This window comes from Schistocerca serialis, chromosome 4 (genome assembly GCF_023864345.2).
Source record: "Schistocerca serialis cubense isolate TAMUIC-IGC-003099 chromosome 4, iqSchSeri2.2, whole genome shotgun sequence".
NCBI lineage: Eukaryota > Metazoa > Arthropoda > Insecta > Orthoptera > Acrididae > Schistocerca > Schistocerca serialis.
This window is the reverse complement of record NC_064641.1, coordinates 909,009,143-909,022,235: the sequence shown is the minus strand read 5'-3', so window position 1 is coordinate 909,022,235 and position 13,093 is coordinate 909,009,143. Positions and strand designations below refer to the sequence as shown.

The 13,093-nt window shown below is 43.8% G+C and overlaps 1 pseudogene; it reads right to left on the bottom strand.

Annotated features, from left to right (window-relative positions):
* Positions 1–3,128: 3,128 nt before the first annotated feature.
* LOC126475970 (5S ribosomal RNA) lies at positions 3,129–3,246 on the bottom strand (annotated as a pseudogene).
* Positions 3,247–13,093: the final 9,847 nt, after the last annotated feature.

The following is a 13,093-nucleotide window of genomic DNA, read 5'->3' as shown; positions in this document are numbered from 1 at the left end:
CTGATTTTATATCTGTAGTGTAAGAGACGAGAGCGCTGTAACTACGGTTCAACCCCAGATGTGACCAGACAGTGTTAAGTAGTAGTAGCTGTTGTGTGTCAGAATTGCTGTCACAAATCGCAATGAAGTAACATCTCTAAATCAAGTGTTCAAGACGTTTTTAAGAAGAGAAAAGCACCAGCAAAATTTGTCCCTCATACTTTGAAGCCCGAACAAAAACGACGCGTACACGTCTGCCGCTCTTGACTGACATGGAACGAACAGACTCGGTGTTATCAATATGAGCCTACCACAAAACGACAAAGTGCAGAAACTGACATGAAGAGTCAACGCTTTCAGTGTGCAAAAGACAATCGAGCCTGTGTGACGCGTGAGCAGAACTACATCCCAACGAAGGACTTTCCTGACACCTTGTCAAGGTTGTCTGAACGTTCTGTGCGTTGTTCACAAGTAGGGGGGGGGGGGGGGGGCATCTATGTAATCTGTGTACAATACCCGAAGTATTAAAACCCTCTTCTGGGAACTTTCTTCTATTACCTATTAATTCAGTTTCGGGAATATTAGAGAAACGGTGTACGTAAGGCGTTGTTGGAGCAAGCGCATATAAATTAAATCGTATACAGTATGTAACGTTCTTTAAGAAAATTTATTATATAATTGTTGTGTTTGCTAATGAATATGTAGTGCGTAATGTTTGAGTCATGCAGATTTACTGCGTGGCGTGTTGTTGAGCATCTGGTGTGCTTAGTCAGCTTTACTGCAATGCAAAAAATTACACAACTTAATCTGGAAAACCAGTATGCAATGCTATAATGAAATCAATCCCTCTGAAATTTAGCCACTTTCGAGAGCACCGAGTTCTAGGGCCCTGTACAAGAAACTGACAAAATTTTCTGTGCAATAAACAATCAAATAAATTTTCTTTAGCTGTAGAGTAGCAACGGATGTAATCTTGGTGTTCTATTCTCTCCACAGTAGGCATAGAAAATATTCAATCTTGGTACAGCCAAGTGCAATGCCGGCCGTAAAATAGCTTCATACAACTAATATCAGTAGATTGGTTGATAAATCAATAACCTTGTAAATATTCAGTGAAAATACAGGATATTGGCTAATCGCTTTGCAATTCTGCCCGTATTGAAGCTGTTACAAACACTAATACTTTTCTGATTCTGGCATATTAATATATTTCTGATTGAAAAATGATTTCTTTTAAAAGTATTCATTGGATTTACATAAACACGACATGGAAGAGGATGAGGCACTGATAAGGGGATATGCTAAGACCAGATGTTTCAGTTTGAACATTGTATCAAAAAAAATTTCTCCTTCACAAAATCTGATATGAAACATATTACATTAGCTTAAAAATCTGTGAACTTGTCAACTGTTCGACAATTCTCACTTACTGCCGTAATTAAAATACAGTTGTATTGTTACACGAGAAAAAGTCTGACATCGTTTGGCAAAATACATTCCAAAATTTAACTTCTCTGTATCAGGATTTCAAACACACACAAAATATTACAAATCGGGTATACCTAATCAACCTATACAATAAAACTGATGGAAAACACTTGGTCCTACATTAGAGGGTCATAACTGTAAAAATTAACAAAATCCGCATTGCGTTGGTGCATACTTAAAACTAAATATACAAAATTTCATTACCTTACAGATTTATTCCAGTTGCTTTACCTTTGAGTTACATTATCATCCATCACTTCATTTTATTAAAACTGTATTACGCTGAGTCCATAGAACAACAACTAATTTCTTACAGATATCCACTAGCTTTAAGCCTTACATACTACCTTTAACAGAGTGCAACGGCAACTGCTACACGCGATCCGCGCGCTCCTACTTAGAATCGGTTCTGCCACTCAGGCAACATCTTTGATTCAGTGGTATCAAAAATACAATCTATTCTACATATGACAATCGTTTCAGATCATTTTCATGAATTATATTACAAAACCGGTCTCCACGTACAAGTGGACCCCTCAAAAGTACAATAATATCACATAACTAATAAGCAATACAATAAAATCATTAAGACAGCACATAGTGATGTCAGGTACTTACTACTAATATGCTGGTGATTTGGATAAGAAGTTCTCCCTTGAGACGTACGCTAATATGATGTACAAGTGTTTACCTTTGACCTTCCTAGGGCAAGAAATAGAACATATGACGAAAGCAGAATGAACACTCCTAACAAACGAAACAAAACGGATGATGGAAGCAGAGGATAACAGAATATAAATACTCCACGAGATTCAGTCCTATTTAAGATACATCCATGGCCGGAAAGTGTTGTATTAATGACAATTGGGAAACATTCAACTAGGAGGAAGGATGAAACTTCCTGGTAGATTAAAACTGCGTGCCCGATCGAGACTCGAACTCGGGACCTTTGCCTTTCGCGGGAAAGTGCTCTACCATCTGAGCTACCGAAGCACGACTCACGCCCGGTCCTCACAGCTTTACTTCTGTCAGTATCTCGTCTTCTACTTTCCAAACTTTACAGAAGATCTCCTGCTAAGCCATGTCTCCGCAGTATCCTTTCTTTCAGGAGTGCTACTTCTGCAAGGTCCGCAGGAGAGCATAACAGTTCATGTGCCCATGTAGCAGCAAAGACTAATATACAGAATAAAGGAAAAGAAAAAGAGGATCTGTTAGATGACGGTCAATCTGAACTTAGGCAACGCAAATACACCCGAAAGGTAGTTCGGTTGCTGCTCTTAATAATTGAAGAAAGAATTAAGAAAAATCAAAGCTGGTTCATAGGTTTCGTCAAACTGGAAAATGTTCAAGAATGGAAAATGGGGTAAGAAGTTCGAACTTTTCAGGCAAATAAGTGTAAGCAGTAGGGAAAGGTGAGTATTATACATTATACATGAGAAAATTGAGGAAAATGTAAGAAGCACTCCGTCATCAGGCCACAAGTGGCCCATCGGGACCATCCGTCCGCCGTGTCATCCTCAGTTGAGGATGCGGATAGGAGGGGCGTGTGGTCAGCACACCGCTCTCCCGGTCGTTACGATGGATTTCTTTGACCGGAGCCGCTACTATTCGGTCGAGTAGCTCCTCAGTTGGAATCACGAGGCTGAGTGCACCCCGAAAAATGGTAGCAGCACATGGCGGCCCGGATGGTCACCCATCCAAGTGCCGGCCATGCCCGACAGCGCTTAGCTTCGGTGATCTGACGGGAACCGGTGTATCCACCGCGGTAAGGCCGTTGCCGAAAATGTAAGAAGGAAACGCCATAAATGAATTACTCGCCTTACAAAGGATATAAGACAGGGGTTTACTTTTAATCCCTACTGTTTACTCTAAATTTTGAATAAGCATTGACGAAAATAAAAGAACGGTTGAGGAAGGGGCTAATATAAAGGGTGAAAGGGTATCAGTGATAAGATTGGTTGATGATGTTACTATTCTCATTGAATGTGAGGAAGAATTGCAGGACCTACTAAATGGAATGAACAATTTAGTAAGCACACACTAAGGACTGAGAGAAAACCTATGAAGGACGAAAATAATGAGATTTAGCAGAGATGAGATTAGCAATAAATTTAACATCAAAACTGTGGACAGTGCTGTAGAGGAACTTGTGGTGTCACCGCCAGACACCACACTTGCTAGGTGGTAGCCTTTAAATCGGCCGCGGTCCGTCAGTACACGTCGGACCCGCGTGTCGCCACTGTCAGTGATTGCAGACCGAGCGCCGCCACACGGCAGGTCTAGAGAGACTTCCTAGCACTCGCCCCAGTTGTACAGCCGACTTTGCTAGCGATGGTTCACTGAAAAAATACGTTCTCATTTGCCGAGACGATAGTTAGCATAGCTTTCAGCTACGTCATTTGCTACGACCTAGCAAGGCGCCATTATCAGTTGCTGTTGATATTTTAAAGAATGTACAGACAAGAGCTACGTTCAACATTAATGGATTAAAGTTAAGTATTCCACCAAGTACTACCTTTTTTCTGAAGTCTAACTTCCTTGTCCTGTTCCAGACCTCACGCCAGCCTGCGTGAGCCTAAACGCGTGCCTTTCGGCTTCCTCCAAACTCCGTGGGTTGGCTCCTGCCAATCCACAACAGAACTTACAGAATAGGATTGCTTTAGTTGGAACTCATGACGGATGAAAGTAGGATGAAATGAAAAACAGACCAGATAATAGAGCCATCACGAAATTATGCATCCCAGGGTTACACCCACTCCCTGCAGTCTGCTGGCGCTAAGCACAGTGATTTGCGCGCCCCATAGCTTCGTTGCCGCATGTACGCTGTAAAAAGTGCAGTAAGTCAGCACCAGCCGAGTATACTGTGTTTCCGTCGAGGACGAGATTAGTGTTTAACGTCTCGTCGACAGCGAGGTCATTAGAGACGGAGCACAAGCTGGATTAGGGAAGGATGGCGAAGGAAATCGTCCGTGTCCTTTCAAAGGAACCAACCCGGCATTAGCTTGAAATGACGTAAACCCAAATCAGGATGGCCGGATGTGGGATTGAACCGTCGTCCTTCCGAATGAGAGTCCAGTGTGCTAACCACTGTGGCACTCCGCTCGGTGTGTTTCCGTGTGATATCACGTATTCACGTGTGGTTTCAGTTTTCCATGGGACGGTCCGTTGACGTGTGTTTGATAGTGAGTGAAATGCAGAAGTAAAAGCCTACATGTAGTGATACTCCAGACAGTGTGTGTAAAGGGCGAAAAGACATCTGAAAAAAACTTAAAATTGTCGTAGCGAACATACCGAAAATTTTTTACATTTATGGCCAACACCGAAGAAGCCACGAATAACATTAATCTTAGGCAAATATATAAAATGATAACAAACCCCGTGTAGTATCTACGAGTCGACTACATTCCCAGCTGGCCGGAGTAGCCGAGCGATTCTAGACGCTACAGTCTGGAACCGCGCTGCTGCTACGGTCGCAGGTTCGAATCCTGCCTCGGGCATGGATGTGTGTGATGTCCTTAGGTTAGTTACGTTTGAGTAGTTCTAAGTTCTAGGGGACTGATGACCTCAGAAGTTAAGTCTCACAGTGCTCAGGGCCAATTGAACCATTTTTGACTACATTCCTAGTTAACAGTGCAGTAACATGGGCAGAACATCTAGAAGTGAGCACGTGTTCTGATTATCCAAGAAAGGAAAATTGAAGATTTTGACAAAAATTTAGTACCTAGAACTGTACTTCAATACTACGACAGAGGAGAGTATCCGACGGCTAGAAAAATAGAGTGATCTCCTTGAAAATAAATCATTACTCTGGCTCAGCGACATCCATTGTTTGCCTTCTCCCCTCACGTAGTTTATCCAGAAAGTATGACGATGGGCAAATAATGCAGAGACATTACAGCAGGAACAACGATGTTTTGTGCCAAATGAACTTATTGCCTGCTGAGAACAACAGTTGAGTCGTATACTATCATAAAACATAGGTTTCATAAAACCAGACGGAACAAGCCAACGGAAATATTTGCCACGAGGTACCTACAGTTGCTTTTGTACAGTGTACATTGGCGATTTTGTTGGTGCGTGCAGTGACAAAGGATCAGTAAGAGTTGCAAATAAACAAATTTTCCGGAGGTACAGAATGTCCTCGGTCCTATAAAGGCGCGCCATCGAAACTAAAATCGTGGCGGCGGTATACAAATACTCCGCCGGCTGTCGCGTACGGAGTCTCTCGCAAATGAAATGTGTTCTTAGGTCACATGATACAACAGTGATTTCTCAGATGTTACCGAAATTAATTTCATAGCATTCTTAGCAAATTTCTCGCTGGAGTTTCTACACGGTCCAAACAGAAACAACTTCATCAGGGTTGCCACAGGCGGAACAGTTTCACACCCCTTACCGTATTTTACTTTTTGCCTTAGAAAAATTTTATTTTCATGATAATATGTGTATCACATACATGTATAAATTTTGAGAATGTTCATACATTATTTTCAATCGAAATATGTCCCTGGTGCTGCATTTCCATAGGCTGAAGTAAAAAAAAATTTTTTCTTTAACATTACCTGTAATGTTCATTTTTGTGTTTTTTTTTCTCGCAGTAGCTGGTAAGTTATTCTAAACTAAAAATAGAAATGTCTAACTTTTCGGTATTTTCACTAACATTTGAAATTATCACTAACTGGCAATGCTGTAGGACGGCGAGATTACCTTAGGGGTGCCTGTTACCGTGACGGACACTATATCGTCAAAGATGAGCCTTAAATTTTAGAAATTTTTGAAAATCTAGGTTCAAATGACTCTGAGCACTATGGTACTTAACATCTGAGGTCATCAGTCCCCTAGAACTTAGAACTACTTAAACCTAACTAACCTAAGGACATCACACACATCCATGCCCGAGGCAGGATTCAAACCTGCGACCGTAGCGGCCACGCGGTTCCAAACTGAAGCGCCTAGAACCACTCGGCCACACTGGCCGGCTAAAAATCTAGGTTTCTTGCTTAGTCTTGTATGGAAATGAATGATGGACTGTGCGTGCTCCGGATGAGAAGACAATGGAAACGTTCCAGAGCTGCTGCGGTCGGAGAGTACTGAGCATTACCTGGACTGAAAACATAGTAAATGAGGAGGTTCTCTGCAGAATCGGCGACAATTGAAACATGTGGCGGAGACTGACAAGAAGACGGGACAGTGTGATAGAACAAGTGTTAAGACACCGCGGAATCGCTTACTTGGTACTAGATGGTGCAGAGGGGATGAAAAGCTATTCATACCGCTACATGCTGGTCACTTACAGGTTTTTTCTGCAAAAATAACTAATTATTTACTTTCAAGATTCCTCCAACGATAGTGAACGTGTTACAGTGAAAAATTTTTAATCGACATTTAAAAAGACCAGTGTTACGTGTCAGACATGGAAACATTTTCAGAGCGCTTTATAGTTGCATATTTTAACCATTTCCGTGGACAAGTTAAATTCGTTAAAACGTAATTCAGATCATTTTTCTTTCTAGTGTAGTACCTGTAAATGTCTTGTGGTTCAGACGGTCTGTTGATAACAAATTTCGTATGTGAATAACTGCACAGCGTGTCTCTGGCTAATATCGTAACCCGCCTAAAGAGGTTACTACAAGATGTATGGGTGTTTTTCTCACACATAATTTTAAGTACTTTCTTTTGTGCACGGAATATTTTATATCTATGTGAGGAATTACTATAGAATGTTATCGCATAAGGTATCAGTGAATTAAAATAGACGAAATATGTTAACTCAGTGAAGTCTGTATTGCCAAAAGTCAACAAAATAGCCGAAACAAAGCGTTTTAGCAGGTCTGTCATACAGAGTGTAACAGGTATAATTCTACTGGAGGTTGAAGAATATTTTGTCAGTATTTACGTCATCCGGGGACTAAAAATTATAACTATTAGGAATCGTATGTTTTTAGGATGGTGAGTACCTTCAAGTCTCTGTCGTAAGAGTAAGCCATTAATGCCTATTTTCGCCTGGGTGCCATGTCAGGGGTTGAAGTGTGGACAGATGGATGCCAAACGGTTAGTGGCAAATGCCGGGATGGTTCCTTTGAAAGGGCACGGCCGACTTCCTTCCCCGTCCTTCCCTAATCCGATGAGACCGATGACCTCGATGTCTGGTCTCCTTCCCCAAAGAACCCAACCCCCAAACGGTTAGTCTATACCGACAGCCGTAGTCCACATAACGGTGCAATTACGACTGCACAGAAAACAATCAGGTTGTAAAGTTTGTGACGTGTTTGCGGGAAGACTGCTCGAAGCAGAGAAAAAACAATCGACACCGATGTGTGTATATCTTAAGCAACTATTTATAAAAGCAACTGCATTTCTACCTGTTAGATCCTGTTTAGCTCCTCTTCTTTAAGTTCTCATTAAAATGCACCGCCAAGAACTTAAACTTCCTACTCTGTTCATTATTTCTTGTTGGTATTCCAGGTTAATGGCTGCCGCCATAGCAAGTGGTCGCTTTAGCTGACTTGCGATGCATAGGATCTGCAGGGATTTTTATTTACTTATTTCTGCTGGTGGGAAGACTGAAACAGGGTGCAATCTGACTAATGAAAGAGGTACTTGAACGAGCAGTAGCGGGTGCATTTCACCAAACTGACAATGGCCTGGAGTGCACTGTGCTGACCGCCCCCCCCCCCCCCCCACGAAATCCAGAACACATCCGCATGACGCCATTGGCTGATGGATGACACAGCAGTCGATTGGACCGAAATGGCCCTACTGTGGCCGGGACTGCGGTGCGTCTTCGTTAATACACTACTGGCCATTAAAATTGCTACACCAAGAAGAAATGCAGATGATAAACGGATATTCATTGGACAAATACATTATACTAGAACTGACATGTGATTACATTTTCACGCAATTTCGGTGCATAGATCCTGAGAAATCAGTACCCAGAACAACCATCTCTGGCCGTAATAACGGCCTTGATACGCCTGGGCATTGAGTCAAATGGAGCTTGGATGGCGTGTACAGGTACAGCTGCCCATGAAGCTTCAACACGATACCACAGTTCCTCAAGAGTAGTGACTGCCGTAGTGTGACGAGCCAGTTGCTCGGCCACCATTCACCAGACGTTTTCAGTTGCTGAGAGATCTGGAGAATGTGCTGGGCAGGGCAGCAGTCGATCATTTTTTGTATCCAGAAAGGCCCGTACAGGACCTGCAACATGCGGTCGTGCATTATCCTGCTGAAATGTGGGGTTCGCAGGGATTGAATGAAGGATAGAGCCACGGGTCGTAACACATCTGAAATGTAACCTCCACTGTTGAAAGTGCCGTCAATGCGAACAAGAGGTGACCGAGGCGTGTAACCCCATACCATCACGCCGGATGATACGCCAGTATGGCGATGACGAATACACGCTTCCAATATGCGTTCACCGCGATGCGGACAAACACGGATGCGACCATCATGATGCTGTAAACAGAACCTGGATTCATCCGAAAAAATGACGTTTTCCCATTCGTGCACCCAGGTTCGTTGTTCAGTACACCATCGCAGGCGCTCCTGTTTGTGATGCAGCGTCAAGGGTAATTGCAGCCGTAGTCTCCGAGCTGATAGTCCATGCTGCTGCAAACGTCGTCGAACTGTTCGTTCAGACGGTTGTTGTCTTGCAAACGTCCCCATCTCTTGACTCAGGGATCGAGACGTGTGTGCTCGATCCGTTACAGCCATGCGGATAAGATGCCTGTCATCTCGACTGCTAGTGATACGAGGCCGTTGAGATCCAGCACGGCGTTCCGTATTACCCTCCCGAACCCACCGATCCATATTCTGCTAACAGCCATTGGATCTCGACCAACGCGAGCAGCAATGTCGCGATACGATAAACCGCAATCACGATAGGCCACAATCTGACCTTTATCAAAGTCGGAAACGTGATGGTACGCATTTCTCCTCCTTACACGAGGCATCACAACAACGTTTCACCAGGCAACGCCGATCAACTGCTGTTTGTGTATGAGAAATAGATTGGAAACTTTCCTCATGTCAGCACGTTGTAGCTGTCGCCACCGGCGCCAACCTTGTATGAATGCTCTGAAAAGCTAATAATTTCCATATCACAGCATCCCCTACCAGTCGGTTAAATTTCGCGTCTGTAGCACGTCATCTTCGTGGTGTAGTAATTTTAATGACCAGAAGTGTAAATAGAACAGTAGAAAACAGGAAGTTCTATGATTATATTTCTTTCATAAAGTCTAAAGGCAGTGATTTGTCCAAAGGCAGTAAGTATCACAAAAGCATCATTTACTAATTTCTCTTCCGCTGCTTGTTTGTAAGGGTTCACAACAATTATTAAGTAACACGCAAAGAGGACTAATTCTGACTTATGATTCAAATAAAATCGCAGGCCGTTAATATAAGCCAATAACTATGAGTGGAGGAAACCAATTACTGAACCCTGTAGATTCTAGGCGACCACTTCGGGACGATACCGACAAATTTCTGCACGGGTAAGTCTGTGCTGCTTCGAGGAATTACGCCAAGTCCCACAGTCTGGGCGAGATTAACTCCGTCTCCAGAAGGCTGTAGCGCCGGAGAGTGTTGTGCCATCCCTGTGGCTGAGTGCCGGCGTTTCACTCGCAGCGCGTCTCTGGCGACTCTTTCTGTTAAGTGGACGCCGCCCCCGGCGCCCCCGCCGCCACCGCCGTCGCCTGTGAGGCCATTGGCAGGCGGTCGGTCGTTCATTACTCGCCCCGCCTGGCCTTTCATCTGCAGCCCTCCGAGGTGGCCACAGGCAATCTTCCGCTGTTCTGGAATGGCAGGGACCGCGGCGGAGCCGTAGTGTTGATGTCACTGAGAGCTACAGCTTGCAGCTTTCCCATTACCATCGAGGTCTTCTAATGGACTGTGGACAAGCCTGAAACGCTGCTGGGATTGCTATCCCCGAATGCTGTCCAAAACACCTTCAATAACGTAAAACAAACTGTCTCGTGGGGTGCACATTTTTTTCGGCAACTATGCAAGGTATAAAAAAGTTATACAGATTGTCGAGAGTTTAGAAAAGAAAAACGAACATTTTCTTCGTGTGACAAAAATGTCACAGGTACAGCCGGTGACATAGTTCTCTAGGTCCTTCAACTTTTAGTTACGCTGAACTGCAAAGCCTTACTGTCTACTACACTGCGTAACAGGTAACGAGACAAAGTGGCAAGATCGCAACCAACACTGAACTATTGACGGTGGAGGGGGTGAGGGCAGGGTACTCAATAGGTAGGGTAATAGGTCACTAGGCGCTGCAAACGGGAGATCCCGTTGAAAAAATTTCAAAAACATCTAAAGCCACTTTCTGGGGCATCTGGATGCCTCAGATCATATATTTCTATGTCAATAAAACTCCTAATGTGTGCTAATTTGGACCTGTGTTAAAACTTATTTTGTGATTAGCGAGTATAAATAACTTATAAAGGGTGATTTTTGAAAAACTCCAGGGACTAATCGATGAGAGGATGTGGAACATGAAAGATCTAATGAACTTACGTCCAGAAATGTAAGGTTTCCATGCTAGATACCATTTATTCAATCATATTTTGTTACAGAGACTGCGGTCTAATATGCTCCGTACCATGCAGCCGAAGTTGCAGTATGCGTGGTTTCCTCCTATAAAGTGGTACTGTTCCTAGCGCTATCTCCTGCCTTAGTAATTGGTAATGTTGTGTCCGATTCACTTCTCTTGCTGAGTCACCTTATAGAGGACGTGACCCAGCCCTGTACACAATGGCTCCGTATTCGATTCGAGAGCTTGCCGGCATGGTGTTTACTTAAGGAAAGGAAAATGGCAATTGGCGGCGAGCAGCAAGGTTGTATCCGGACCTACCCCCGCCAACAACAATCACAGCATTCATTGTTTGGAACAGTGTTTCGCCGTTTGTCTAGGACAGGGTCTTTTCAGGAAGCAGGAAATCACGAAGGATGTACCCGACATGTTCGGACACCAGACTTGGCGGAAATTGTGATTAACACTGTGAGAGGCGACCGCCGCGTCAGTACCAGCCAGTTAGCTCGCCAGTACAGATGAACGTGTGGAATATTCTCCATGACAGTTGTTACTACCCCTATCACATACAGCGTGTGTAGGGCTTACTAGCGACGGACTTTCCACATCGGGAGCAGTTTAGTCATTGGTTTCTTCACAAGGTAACCACGATTCCGAGATTTGTGTCATCATCCCATTAACAGATGAGGCCACCTTTACGCGGAGTGCTATCTTCAACTTTCATAACAGTCATCTGTGTGATAATATGCAGAGCCCTCATGGTATAGTGACAGCGAATGTACAGCATCGGTGGAGCTTGAGTATGTAGGTCGGGATAAGTGGCGACCGTATATTGCCACCGTCTTCCTTCCACGTCACCTAACAGGCCGGAACTATCGGTTTTCGTACGGGTGACTTTGCCTGCACTGCTGGAAGGACTGCCATTGACGATTCGAAGAGTTGTGTAGCTGCTACATGATGGTGTCCCAGCCGACTTCGCCGTTAACGTCCGGACACAGCTCAATCGTGTCTTCCTCGTAGATGGATCCGACGATGTGGTCCAGTTGCAAGGCCTGCTCGTTCACCTGATCTCAACGAGTACGATTTCAGGTTATGCGGCCATCTCAAAAGCATCGTGTATCCAGAGCCCATTGCAGATGTGGAGACACTGGAGCAGCGTATTCATGCTGCCTTTGACACTGTTCGGATGCAGCCTGGCCGATATGAACGTGTGAGACAGAACATGCTACGGCGTGTACATGCATGCGTTCAGGCACATGGAGACGATTTTCATCACATACTGTTACTGTGGCTGCGTGGTACAGCGCATATTAGACAGCAGTCTCTGTAACAATGTACGATTGAACGATTGGTCTCTTCCATGGAAACCATACATTTCCGAACATAAGTTCTTTAGACCTTTTTCTTTCCTTATCATCTCATCGACCAGTCCCTAGAGTTTGTACACGGTGGAAAAATATCATCCTCTATAGTACTGAAATTTAACTTTATCGACATTCCTCTACATATACATCTACATAATTACTCTGTTATTCTCAATAAGGTGCCTGAGAGAGGGTTGAATGAAAAACCTTCAAGCTGTCTCTCTACCGTTCCACTCTCGAACGGCGTGCGGGAAAAACGAAGACTTAAATTTTTCTGTGCGAGCACTGATTTCTCTTATTTTATAGTGATGACCATTTCTCCCTATGTAGGTGGGTGCCAACAGAATGTTTTCGCAATCGGAGGAGATAACTAGTGTTTGAAATTTCATGAGAAGATCCCGCCGCAACGAAAAACGCCTTTGTTTTAATGACTGCCACTCCAAATCACGTATCATATCTGTGGCACTATTTCCCCTATTTCGCGATATCATATAATGAGCTGACATTCTTTGTACTTTTTCGATTCCATCCGTTAGTCTCACCTAATGCGGATCCCACACCGCACAGCAACACTCCAGAATAGGGCAGACAAGCGTGGTGTAAGCGAAGCGATCTCTTTATTAGAACTGTTGCACCTTCTAAGTGTTCTGCCAGTGAATCGCAGTCTTTCGTTTGCTCTACCCACAACATTATCTCTGTGATCGTACCAATTTTGGTTATT